The sequence below is a fragment of the Zootoca vivipara genome, chromosome 8 (genome assembly GCF_965207765.1).
Source record: "Zootoca vivipara chromosome 8, rZooViv2.hap1.1, whole genome shotgun sequence".
In the NCBI taxonomy this organism is placed as follows: domain Eukaryota; kingdom Metazoa; phylum Chordata; class Lepidosauria; order Squamata; family Lacertidae; genus Zootoca; species Zootoca vivipara.
The window spans coordinates 63,421,657-63,434,095 of record NC_142591.1 but is presented as its reverse complement, the minus strand read 5'-3'; positions in this window follow the sequence as shown (position 1 = coordinate 63,434,095).

Sequence of the window (12,439 nt, the reverse complement as noted above, 5' to 3'; positions counted from 1 at the left end):
TTGAGACACCTCACTCATACTCCTGGCTTGCTGGGGAAGAAGGTGGTTCATACATGCGCGCTTAAGGGGCTTATTTTCACTCTTTGCTTCAGTAAGAACCCACAAGTGCGCTTTTCAGTGACGTGGTATCCAGACACCCGTTCGCAAGAGCAAGGTGTGCTTCATTTCAAACCTTCAGTATAGGCAAAAGCACATCATCAACAAAACAAAGCAACAGATCAAACACACAGGTGTGAGCATGTCCCCAGAGTGCCTCTCTTTGAAATTTGCTGCCCTCGTCTTCTCTTTTCAACTGCTGTCAAATGGTAGGTGCCCCCTGCACCGGTGGGACCAATTTATCTGGAAGAATATAAAATGTTGCAGTCTTATCACCGGAATCCTTTTTTTTTTTTTTACATTGAGCGTCTGCTGCAGAAATCCCTCTGCTTCTGCAAGTGCAGCTTCTTCTAGCATGGGGTCTCTTCCAGGGCCAGGTTTAGGTTTGATGAGCCCCTAAGGCAGGCATCCCCAAACTTCGGCCCTCCAGATGTTTTGGACTACAATTCCCATCTTCCCCGACCACTGGTCCTGTTAGCTAGGGATCATGGGAGCTGTAGGCCAAAACATCTGGAGGGCCGAAGTTTGGGGATGCCTGCCCTAAGGTACTGAAGGTAATGGGGCCCTTAGCTGTCCTTCGTCAACAACAAATTGTCACTGTTTTTTTGTGTTGAATATATGCTATATGGTAATTTATGGACCTAATAGGTATCTAAAGCCATTTGCAAATATTGCCATGAAGCCAGTCCATGCAGAATGTAGGCACCCTATATGTAGAAATGAGCAAACCAGTGATATTTTAGGGAGCAGGCTAGCAGGTGGGCCCCATTACACGGGTGTCAAACACAAGGCCCGGGGGCCTAATCCGGCCCGCCAGACCTCGTCATGTGGCCCGCGTAGCCGCCGACGACAATAACCGCTAACAGTAGTTCTGGAGCCTGCAATTGGCCGAGGGTCAAAACCGGGGGCGGGGCTGCAGGCGGAGGCCGGGGCGCTGGAGCCGCGCTGACGGCCTTGGCCAGGGAATTTCAATTTCGAATGAGGCTGAGGGAGGCGGTGGCACAGCGGCCAGACGGGGAAGTGAGATGCAGGAGGAGGAGGAGGAAGCCCGCCGAGGAGGTAGGAAAGCCCTACAGGCGCCGCCGGCAAAGTTGGTGCCGGGATGGAGCAGCGCTGGATTTTTTTTTTTGGCGGGCTTTGCTGTTGTCTCCGAGAGCGAGTGAGGCAGCACTGGGGAGCCGCCGCCCGCCGCTTCCCTTCCTCTCCTTGGCTGCATCCGGGAGGTGGGCGAGCGAGCGGGCGAAAGGGACGCGGAGTGAGCCTGAGGGGGAAGTAGGCGAAGCGCAACAGCCGCTCTCTTGATGGAGCCGGGTTTCTCTTCCCTCTTCCCCCGTTTTCTCCTAATAGACACTCGGGAGGGTGCCTGGCTTTTGCTCTGCCCCCCACCCCCGAGCCGCCCTTTGGCTTCTTAGTTCCGGCGGGGCTGCTCCCCGGGGGGCGGCTGGGAGGGAGGCGATGACGACGGCACGGGTTCCTGCTCTTCCCGCTCTGCCGCCGCCTCCTCTCAGCCCCTCGTGATGTAGGGCTCCAGATGGAGTCGCCTTGCGGTTTGAGTAGGTGGGAGGGGATTTTTTGGGGGGGGGGGAGGTTTTCAAGCCTCCTCTGCCTGCAGTCCCGGTAGGGAGAGGCGGCGGCGAAGACTACAACAGTGCGGTTGGGGGGAAGAGCAGCTCTGAGGCGAAGATGCACGTCTGCTGGGGCTGCCGCCGCCTTCCTACTCGGGAAATCCGCTGCCCTCCCTCAGCGCGAGGGGAAGGGACTCTGGCGCTGAGGAGGAAGGATGCAAAAGCAAGGCAGGGAGTTGGCGCTGCACCGCATGTTCCTGCCCCTCTCCAAAGCATGGGGTGGGTTGCAGCGTGTGGCATCCTGCCTAGCGGGGTTTGGGTGTGCGCAGGGCGGGAGAGGGAAGCCCTCTTTCCATCTGAAGGTTTTTAATCCCAGCAGTGGCTTTCTCCTTCCTGCCGAAGGTTTAGTTGAGCCCAAGCCGTCGATCCCCACCTTTTGTTCAAATTTCCCTCGTTTACATCCCCTCCCACACACGCGCCACGACGCAGGAATGTGATCCGCGTAGGGGCGGGAATGAGCTTACATTATTACAAAAAACAGTAATAATTGAATGCAGTGACAATAATTTATGATAATAAAGAGTGGACACATAGTCCTACAGACACAACCGGCCCTTTGAGGGTGACCAAACTGCTGATGCGGCCCCCGATGAATTTGAGTTTGACACCCCTGACTTACATCATAGGAGCCTACACAACACAAAACACTGTTGCTGTATGTAGGTTTTATTTTATTTTGTAAAGCAGGGGGGTTTTTTTCCTTTCAATTTTTTAGGGGCCCCCAAGAGAGTGGGGCCCTAAGCTATAGCTTGTTTAGCTTATACGTAAATCCGGCACTGGTCTCTTCCAACATTAGTGTGCACTCAGTTGTGATGATTTGTATAACTCCAGGTTTAGGATTTCAGTCTTCAGTGATGTCAGCTGAGAGGGGGAGTTCCTGGTGGGCAATGGGTGGTGACATGGTCTGAAGGAAAAAATTGTGGCATTTTAAAAACACGGTTTGGAAAGGGTGGGCAGAACATCATTTTGGCACTGGCTGGAGGAGGCTGCCCTGAGAGACTGGGAGCCATAGCTGACTGCTGCTTTGGCCCCAAGTTTGCTGAAGCTATGGGAGGGGCAACGAGAGACACTCTTGGGATATAATGTTCTGCACCCCCTCCATTACAGACTTCCAGGTGTAAATATGCTGTAATAAACCATATTTCTTAAAGAGACTCGATCTTCCCAATGGAAATACAACCCTGGAAACCCGCTGGAAGTTTGTGCATTGCTTGGTAGAGATTGGGGGCGGCGTGCAACCTTCATAACAGTATTGCCAACTCTGCCACCCAGGATTTCAGACAATCATCTCTCCCAGTCGTACCCGGAGATGCTGCAGGACAGAACCTGGGACCTTTTGCCTGCAAAGCAGATGCTTTAGCACCGAGTCATGAAAGCGAAAGGCAAGAAGTTTAAGAAGTCATCCCAAAAGAAATATGAAACACCGTGGCGGAAAGGGGATAAATGGCGGCACTGCTACAGACTGGGGGATGAGCTCTGTGTGCCTCATGAACAGGGAAGCAGCAGAAATGTTATGCTGGAGTGGAAACCTCTGGCAGGAAATACAGGCTTAAGCCACTCGCATGGTTGCAACAAACATGGTGAACAAACTGGCTCTCTCAGTGCTTCCTCCACACAATTCCATGCCTGGGAGGAATAGTGGAGATGAAAGACCATAAAGTGGGGTAGCTAGTATCCAAGTTTAAACTAGCCCTAAACATTACACTCTCATTTCCCCCTTGATACTCTTTCTCTAACAATGTTTTTTCCACCAAAGGGAGCCTTATATGCAAAATGCATAAAGAAATCAGTACAGCCATACCTCAGTTTAAGTACGCCTCGGTTTGAGTATTTTCAGTTTAAGTACTCCACGGACCTGTCTGGAACGGATTAATCCACTTTCCATTACTTTCAATGGGAAAGTTCGCTTCAGGTTAAGTACACTTCAGGTAAAGTACAGACTTCCGGAACCAATTGTGTTTGTAAACCAATGTACCACTGTATTGTTTTCAATGGTACCGTCCTATTTAGGATGCTTCCAGGTGATCTGTGCACTGAGCATGCATCCTGATTTGTTTGCAAGGAGATTAGATGAGGTGGTCTATTTAATGAGCATCCAGTCTGATTTGTTTTCGGGGAGGTTAGATAATAATAATAATAATAAATTTTTATTTATACCCCGCCCTCCCCAGTCAAAAACCGGGCTCAGGGCGGCTGACACCAACAGAACCACAATAAAACATAAAAACAATTAATTAAAATACAGATTAAAATACAGTATTAAAATTTAAAGTGCAGCCTCATTTCAAGTAGGCCATAAGTGGCTGACACCAACAGAACCACAATAAAACATAAAAACAATTAGTTAAAATACAGATTAAAATACAGTATTAAAATTTAAAGTGCAGCCTCATTTCAAGTAGGCCATAAATCCAAGCCATGAGGGAGAAAAACACAGGGGTCAGGCTGAGTCTAACCCAAAGGCCAGGCGGAACAGCTCTGTCTTGCAGGCCCTGCGGAAAGATGACAAATCCCGCAGGGCCCTGGTCTCCTGGGAAAGAGCGTTCCACCAGGTTGGGGCCAGTACTGAAAAGGCCCTGGCTCTAGTAGAGGCCAATCTAGCCATCTTATGACTCGGGATCTCCAGAATATTATTGTTTGTGGACCTTAAGGTCCTCCGCGGGGCATACATTTGATGATGTTGCATCAAAGCAAGCATCACCCCACCTTTCCCACTGCATCTCCCCATCACTTTCCTTACTTAGCACAAAAAGTCCAGTCTTTCGGGGAAGCAGGTTTGTTGTGCAAGACCTCCCAATCACACGTAATCATGCAGCCTGAATTTGCCCATACTTGCCTCAATTCCACCTGAAAATAGTAACAGTCTGGAACACACATTCTCAAAGCGTGGTGCTATCCATTCAAAGTAGGGGTGGGCCCCCCTCCCCCCCAAACCTCCAACAACTCAGTGAGAACTGAGCATGCTCAGTGGTCCCAGAATGTTGACTTTTTTTGAGGCAGGGAAGCATGGAAAAGTAGGCAGGGGGAGTGGAATGTAATGTAATGGAGTATCCTGGAAAAGGGTTTGGCTGGCTGGCTCAAACTATGAACAGTGTGACAGTCTGTTGCAGATCCAACTTGTATTTATCAGAATGGACACGAATAAATTGCCATTGTGCTGCCTGAGTTGTTGCTGTTTTAAAACCAGCTAAATCCTTTGTTTTCAAAAGATGTGTTTCTTCCTTACCTTACCTCAATTTTCTAATTACGTAGAGAACAGATGTTGTATGAGTAGAAATAAGCACATTGGAGAATGGGACATCAAAGACAACCCAGCTTTGATCAAGAATCAAAATGAAATGAAGAAACCAGTAAATTAAGCAAGGCAATTATTATAATATTGCCTGCCTGGCCTTTCTCTTCAACTCAATTAACTGTTTTGCCTATCACATTTGCTGACATTGGCCAGAAATCAAGATGAAATTAGCTGTGTTTGGCTCTTCTTGTTGCTGCAGCATAAACACTGAAGGAAACCAGCAGAGATCAGTTAGAAAACCTTAAAGACTAACCACCCTTTCCTCCGTGCAGTCGGCCCTAGTATAAATACATCACAATACCTCTCCCTCTAAATTTCAAGACTTGCTTTGCAGCCCTTCACACGCACTTACCTGGAACTAAGTTCTGTTAAGCAAAGTGGGGTTTACTTCCCAATAAACATACATAGCATAGCATTGCACTGCACTGCACAACTGCACTCTTAGGCATGCTCACTCAGGAGTAAACCCCATTGAACTTAGCAGGATTTACTTCTGAGTAAATGTGCATAAGGCCCCACCTGCACTATGCATTTAAAGCAGCATGAAACCACTTAAAATAGTTGTGGCTTCCCCCAGAGAATCCTGGGAAATGTAGTTCCTTCAGGGCACTGAGAGTTGTTATGAGACACCTTCTCCCCTCACAGAGCTACAATTTTCAGAGCAGTTTAACCATCAGCCCCTCTTCTCGGGGAACTCTGGGTACTGTAGCTCTGTGAGGGGAAAAGGAGTCTCTTTACCAACTCTCAGAACCCTTAACAAATGCCCTGCAAGCAAATTGGGATGAATGCTCATCATCATCATCATCATCATCATCATCATCATAGCAGAGTCTACAGGACATGCACAGATTGAAAACAAAGCAGTACATCCTCCCTAAAACATTTGCAGGTGCAAAACGTATTGCAAGCAGTATCGTCAGGAGGGGGACCCATAGTTTTGTAGGCTTTGTAGAAGGAAAGCAGGATGAATGCAGAATAAACTGTTGACATTATTTATTTGGAAGAGTTTGCTAGGCCAAACCTGTGTGAAAGTGCTGATAGTTCCATATGGAACAGGACATTTATCAAGCTATGTTACTTCCTCAGAGCAAAACTTCGGCAAGTCGGCAGCCACAACCATCCTCTCTGCCAGAGGGATTTGCTTCAGGGTAACCTGGATAGATATGTCAGCAGCAGATGACTACGTTCGCCAGTCTAGATTGATTTGCCTTGTAAAAGTGAAGGAAATATTTCCCCAGGAAGTAATTACCACTGGTGTTTTCCCAACAACACTGTGTAGCAAAGATTGTTTTTCCCACCAACACAGGTGTTATGTACTGAGCTGAATCCTAGAACAATAGGATTCAGAATCAGCGGGAGCTACCCAATCCAACTCCAGGTGGAAGTGAATCCGCAACCTGATTGGCCTGCTGGAGCAGCCAATCAGGCGGCTGGCAGAAGCGAATCTGCTACCTGATTGGCCTGTAGGAGCAGCCAATCAGGCTGCAGGCAGAAGTCAATCCACAATATAATTGGCCCACAGGTGTAGCCCTGAAGTAGCCAATCACGCAAGGCCCATTGTGTAAATAATGTATATAAGCAGATGGTTTTGGGAAAAGAGCCATTCTTCTTCTCCTCTTCTCCTTGATGACTATGAGCTGAATAAAGAGCATGAAATTCACTCTCGACTCCGAGTACATTTCAACAGTGGACATTTTGTAATGAGCCCTGCAAACATGCCAGCCAGCTAAGAGAAGTTTTGCCTCTTTTTGTTTTGCTCCCTATACAGTACTGTTGTCACCTTGAGGGCTCACATTTGGTCACAAAACGGGTTTTGCTTCCTCTGAGGGGTTTGTTTTCTGAACCCACTTGCCCTCTCTGGTATGTACAGCAATGTACAATTATCGTAATCTCCCCCAAAGTTAGCTGATCCTTATCAGTTTGGCAAGTCAGAGAAGCACTTTCTCCCAATCCCTGCCATTTTCAGAGCTTGTTAAGTTTGAGCTATTGTTTTTCTATGAAGAGCATTCAACCCCCCCACCCAACATTCCTGTGAGATAGGTTAGGCTGAGAGACAGTGACTGGCCCAAGGTCACCCCGTGAGCTTCATGGCTGAGAGGGGATTTGAACCAATGGCCTCCCAAGTCTTAGCCCACCACTCTAACCCAGTGGTTCTCAAAGGGTGTGGCATGTCACATTGGTGTGGGAGGAGAGGATCACAAATATGGTGAGAATGTTCAAGGACAATCAAAGAAACATTTAAACCCTTCAGCGTAGCATACTATAATATGAAAATGATTTATTTTGGATATACAACCAGAAACAGTACCCACACATTTCTTCAAGAGCATTGGCTATTCTTCTACAGTTCTCCATGACATATTGTTGTGAACAGGGATTTTCACCTCTGACAAATATGAAAGGTCAGAAAAGAGAAAGGCTTCTTTGTGTTGATGAGGAGACCAGAGTTTGACTCAGATTTAAAATAAATGAGATTACTTGGCAAAAGCAAGTGAGGCCCTCTCATTGAGTTTGTATACATACTTTAAGCCAGGCATAGGCAACCTTGGCTCTCCAGATGTTTTGGAACTACAACTCCCATGATCCCTGACCACTAGCCCTGTTAGCTAGGTATCATGTGAGTTGTAGTTCCAAAACATCTGGAGAGCCATGGTTGCCTATGCCTGCTTTAAGCTATACAGTTGTACATTGGAAGTCGAACGGAATCCGTTCCAAAAGTCCGTTCGACTTCTGAAAATGTTTGAAAACCAAGGCACGGCTTCCAATTCGCTGCAGGAAGCTCCTGCAGCGATTCGGAAGCTGCGTCGGACATCCAGGTTCCAAAGAATATTTGCAAACCGGAACACTCACTTCTGGGTTGGCGGCGTTCGAGAGCCAAAATGTTTGACTCGCGAGGCGTTTGACTTCCGAGGTATGACTGTATATGGAAGAGGCTTGTTTATCATAATATTATGATTCATGTTCGTATGTAGCTGCATTTTTTTAATACTTTCTAGGTGTCCCATGATTATATTATAAAGCAGTTGTGTTCTGTGTTCTAAATCAAGCACTGCTCGGAGCTGTTTATTTTTTCTTTCCAATGCATTTCTTATCAATAAAACATTCGATGTGGCGTGAGCAAATTTTATTCTGAAAGTGTGACCCAGAGAAAACACGTTTCAGAACCATTGCTCTAACTACTACACCGCACTGGTTCTCTATGAAAGGTGAAGGAGCCCTGCAGTCCTTGGCATCTCAACACCACACCCAGTAAAGTGCTGTATCCGAATGGTGTTGTTGTTTAGTCGCTTAGTCGTGTCCGACTCTTCGTGACCCCATGGACCATAGCACGCCAGGCACTCCTGTCTGTATCCGAATAACAAATGTCAAGGAGAGGTTCTGTCCTTTGAGCTTGCCAGCAGGCCCAGTATCAGTGCCCTGCCAACAGGGCTGTGTAAATGGCAAGGCCAAGAGGACCCATTGGCGCTGACACCATTGGTTGGCCTCCCCCTTTTTCTTTTATGCATCTTGATCAGGGCTGTGAAGAGCCAGTCAAGGCTACAACAGCTCAGCACCTTCACTTCCTGTGCCATGGAAGCCAACCCCAACTGATTTATGCATGTATTCTTTTTATACCCTCAATTCCTCCAAGGAGCTCTGGGCAGTGTGCATGGGTCTCCATTTTACCCTTACAACAACACCCTGTGAGAAAAGGTAGGCTTGAGAGATAGTAATTGCGTGTGGAGACCCTTTAACCCGGCCTAGAAATAAATTCAAACGGGCCTCAAATTTTGGTTGGGTTTTTGGCAGAATTTAGGCTAGAACTTTATTGATTACAAATCAAGTGAGTGGTTGCATGGGCTCTGGTTCGACTAGCTTCCTGCAGCGTTGCAAGGCAGTGTTGACTCTGGGCAGCAACTATAAGTCAGCCTTAGGTGAACACCCGGGACAGAGGCAGACGGGGTGCCAGCTGCGCCTCCCCCAGATGAGCCCTGAACTCAGGCTCAGGGCACAACCCCGCTTGAGGAAGACCAACCATGAGTCCTTGGATTCCTTTTAAAGGAATACCCAACACATAGGGATGGCTAGGCGTCCTGCCACCCCTATCAAGAACCAGAGCCTATCCACCAACCTTACAAGTTGTGACGATTCGCTACGCGGCAGGCGAAACCCAAGTGGCACCAGCCAATCAGCCAAATGGGGAAAATTCCAGTCGTGCCCCTGTCCCAAAGACAGGTGACACACAACGGCATAGCAAGGTCAAGCGCAAGCCCTAAAGATAGGGAGAGGTGGGCAGGTGTTCCGGTGCACTGAGACCTGAAAGAGAAGCTCAGAGTCACATGCAGCAGTTAAATAGTGGTCCCTCTAACTCTTTGATTGGCATGCCCCATAGCCCAATTCCTCCCCGTTAGAGGGACTACCCAATAGGGTGTTGTGGCTGCTCCAATGGTCCCACCCCAACACCTAGGCCTGATTCCCGGGTCCCACCGCAACACATGCCCTCTTGTGAGGGAGGACCTGATTTAGCCCAATTGCTCAGTGAGCATCATGGCTTAGTTGGGCTTTAAATTTGAATTTCTCTGGTTCCAGCCTTAATGAATACACCACATCTAATCCTAGATTGTGAGCTGGTTGAGTTGATTGATGGAAGAGCGCATTGCACATGCTCAGGGGAGCCCTTCTTTATAATTAGTACATCAAATATTTTTGGACTGAGCACAGCCTATGCAATGCCAGGGGGTGCGGGGGCAAGCTCCTCTTCCAGACAAGAACCCCGGCAGCAGTTCCGCCATTGCGAGACCCCTGTGGCGAGTTGACGGCCAGGCAGTTTTCACATCCTTGGAGTGCCTTTTTTTATTATCATCAGTCAAAGTACATGAGCTCCCCAGGGGCTCACTTCTGTTTGTTGGTAACAGAGCTGGGGGCGAGGAGATAACTCTGGAGCTGGAAGGAAGCAGATGGGCTCCCTTCCAGGCAACTGACAATGTCACACAACCGCCAAAGGCAACAGGAAAAGAGAAGCAACAAGCCTGTTTACATGCATGCTGCTCCAGGGCAAAAGAAACAAGTCTTTTATTTACTGTATTCTGGTGCCACCATTGGATCACAATGAAAAGGTAAACCACCGTGAGGTGCAAATATTTAAATGTATAAACAACCTTCACATATACAAGGAGATTAAAAAATGTGTGCAAAGTCTCATACTCGAAGTCTTAAAAGTCCAGTATAAAGTGCAATAAAGTCAGACAATAAAGTGCACCTTGAGGAAACCATTCCTGTGAAACGGGAAAGAAGCTGGCCACCCGTCGGATGAGATAAGAACGCATGGGAAGAGATAAGAACGCATGATACACCATAGCACTTTATTATAGCCTTGCCTAACTGTGGCAGCAACAAGACTTGTTAGCCAGGGCCATCTGGTTTACTTGCACTGTTAATCTACGCCATGTTCATCACAAACCTTGGCCTCCAATGACATCATCAGCGCAAGCAGAGGCTCCGTGCTCTGTGTCTCTGATGAACAAACATATATATTAATATGCCAAACAGATCCAAAAGGAAACTCTCCCACATAATGAAAACTTGCCTGTGTCAGATAAGTGCCAGGATTAAATATTTGTGCCTCTGTGCCGGGAAAGAGAGGTCACCTTTTAATCTGATGACTAAAACTTAAATCAAAACTGATCTAGAGGGGAAACCTTAATTACACCAAATTGCTACTGACTGAAGAACACTAGCTCTAACCCTTTTGTCCTGGTCTTATGCATAAATCTCAGATGTCTTAAATTGAAGTTACTGCAGGAGGAATAGGAAGAACAACTTTCAAGCAAAAAAAAAAGCTTTTATGTGTAAGCGGGAAATGACTGAAAGGCATTATTGATGGCAGCTGGGCTATAGACACAGAAAATAAACACACTCCCCCCCCCTCAAATGCTGAAACACTCTATAGAAGTTACCTGCATTTTTTAAAAAAATTACTTTTAGTAAAGCTGAGATACCCTGAATTCGACACCTGTTGTCCATTCTGCCAGATTCTGGAAACTTACTGCCCAGGAAATTACTAGGACGTGGTGCTTGTTTGCTATTCTGATTTTGTTGCTTGATGAAAGATAGCCACCTTGAATATCAAGCCTCCACCAGGTGAAAAGGTTATGCTTCTAAGGCTGAAATATGGAACCTCCAGATGGTGGCTTAACACTGTCAGATGGGGCTTTGGTAAAACAGAGAAAAGTTCTCAGATTTTCCCCACAAGATCAAATGGTGTTGGTGCCCACAATATTGTGTGGATACTGTGGGGGGGGGGGACCTACAAGCATGAGGAGCATCCATCCCACAATTAACACCCATAGACTTTGTATGTGTGTGAAATCAATCTGTAAAACATCTATCACCTTTTCTGTACCTGACCTTTGGGGCTATACAGGAATGCTGGGACCTACCTTGCACTGAGATGGAGCATACCAACCTTTCCCAACCTGGTGCCCTTCACATGTTTTGGACTATCATCCTTGACCATTGGCCATGTTGGCTGAGGCTGATGAAAGCTGCTGTCCAACACATCTGGAGGGCACCAGGTTGGGGAAAGCCGGCCCAGTGCTCCTCCAGGATTTCAGACAGGCGTCTTTCTTCTGGGACCTACCCATAAGCTGCCAAGTTTTCCCTTTTCTCGCGAGGAAGCCTATTCAGCATAAGGGAATTTCCCTTAAAAAAAGGGAGAACTTGGCAGCTATGGATCTACCTTGCACTAACGGTCAGGGGTCCCTTTACCTTTACCTTAAGACACTGAGGTCCAGTGCCGAGGGCCTTCTGGCGGTTCCCTCGTTGCGAGAAGCCAAGTTGCAGGGAACCAGGCAGAGGGCCTTCTTGGTAGTGGCACCCGCCCTGTGGAACGCCCTCCCATCAGATGTCAAAGAGAAAAACAGCTACCAGATTTTTAGAAGACACCTGAAGGCAGCCCTGTTTAGGGAGGCTTTTAATGTTTAATAGATTTTATTTCATTTTTCTGTTGGAAGCCGCCCAGAGTGGCTGGGGAGACCCAGCCAGATGGGCGGGGTATAAATAATAAATTATTATTATTATTATTATTATTATTATTATTATTATTATTATTATTTCATGGACTATATCCTAGTACATCAGGCACACAAAACATTATCCTGAGTTGCAGAAAGATATATACATGGTTGGATGGGGAGGAATTGAAAAAAAAAGGTCGTCATAGGGAAACAAAATACAGAAAAACAGAGTGATAATTACATACTTAACAATGGAAACTCACTAAACCCTTCAGCATTTCATTTCACTCACTTTTTACAATCTCCCAAGCTGTATGCCTATGTGCAACTGAAGATAACACTTAGGGCATCGGTTGAAGTGGACTGCAACCCATAAACGTTTATGCCACCATAAATCTGCTGGTTTTTACGGTGTCACAAGACTCTGC